This window comes from Tupaia chinensis, unplaced genomic scaffold, assembly GCF_000334495.1.
Source record: "Tupaia chinensis unplaced genomic scaffold, TupChi_1.0 Scaffold139757_1, whole genome shotgun sequence".
NCBI classification, from domain to species: Eukaryota; Metazoa; Chordata; class Mammalia; order Scandentia; family Tupaiidae; genus Tupaia; species Tupaia belangeri.
Window position 1 is genome coordinate 3,476,014 of NW_006199637.1, and position 1,363 is coordinate 3,477,376.

At 44.8% G+C, this 1,363-nt stretch overlaps 1 pseudogene; it reads left to right on the plus strand.

Annotated features, from left to right (window-relative positions):
• Positions 1-960: 960 nt before the first annotated feature.
• Positions 961-1,044, plus strand: LOC114004721 (uncharacterized; annotated as a pseudogene).
• Positions 1,045-1,363: the final 319 nt, after the last annotated feature.

The window sequence follows — 1,363 nt, forward strand, 5'->3', positions numbered from 1 at the left end:
GGGACAAATATTTATTTAATTACAAGTATGCCAAATTCTATAAAAGGATGCATAAGAAAAGATGAGAACATATCACAGAGAAGCATAACCTAACAGGGCAACTCAAGAAAGGTATCCTTGAAAAGTGGCATTCAAAGTGAGACTTGGGGGCCAGCAGGTGGCATAGTGGTTAAGGCACTGGACTCCCACATGGTCGACCATGGTTCAAGTCCTGGACCCAGCAGCTTGAAACTCATGTCAGGCGTGTGTGCGTCTGTGCCCAAAATTCTGAGGAGAGAATGGAGAAGTGTGACCATTGCAGTGTGACCATCCCCACTGGGGGAGTTATTTCTTGCTTTCACTCTTTCTCTCTGTCTCCCCAGCAAGCACATGGACCCTATAGAAAAATCTCTCAAAAGAAAAAAAGAGTTGAGATCTGAAGGATAAAGAGGAGATAGCTAGACAAAGATGGTGATGATACATATTTTAGTAGCAGAAACGAAGGTCCTGCAGTACAGAGCTGGAAGGGAGCTGGGGACAGCCATTGTAACTAGAGTATAGGGAGCAGATGGGGCTGGCATGAGTTATGACAGGAGATCCGTGCAGGTACCAGGTTTTGCAGGGCCTCGGGAGTTGTGTTAGTGATTTGACCCTTAAGAGCATTGAAAAGCACTGGACAGTTATTTGCATGGGGTAATATGATCAGATATGTGGGTTTTATCAAACTGTACTTGTTGTTTATTTCTTCCATGAGTGGGAGAGACAGAGAGAAGCAGAGAAATAGCACTCCCGACAGGGTCTTTATGCCACAATCTACCCCTGGCCTCAGCCAGCCCAGATCATGGACATGTGCGTACTCAGGGAGGATTCCAGACACAAACCCAGAGCCTTTCCATGTGGGTCAGTCCTGCAGAGCATTCTGTTTTACCTCTGCACCACCATCTGGCCCCAAATATACATTTTTAAAAGAGTGTTTTGTCCAGCTATGCACAGTGGCAGTATCATAGCCAATGAGGTTTATCCAAGGCATGATTATTGCTAATTGGAAACAATAAATAAATGAAATAAAATAAGAGTGCTTTGCAGGGCTGATACCAAAGCTCAGCAGTTAAGGGAGCCATAGCCCACATGACTGACCAACATGGGGCTTGAAACACATGCTGGGCAAGTGTGTGCATAAGTGCCCAAAATCTTTACAGGAAGGAGGAATGGAGGAAAAAGAACTGAGGTGTGACCACACCCCACTTGGGTATACTTTCTCTCTCTCTTTCTCTGGAGAGTACAAGTGACCTTTAGCCATAATGAAAATGTAAAAAAGAAAGGAAGGAAGGAAGGAAGGAAGGAAGGAATGAAGGAAGGAAGGAAGGAAGGAAGGGAAGATTGT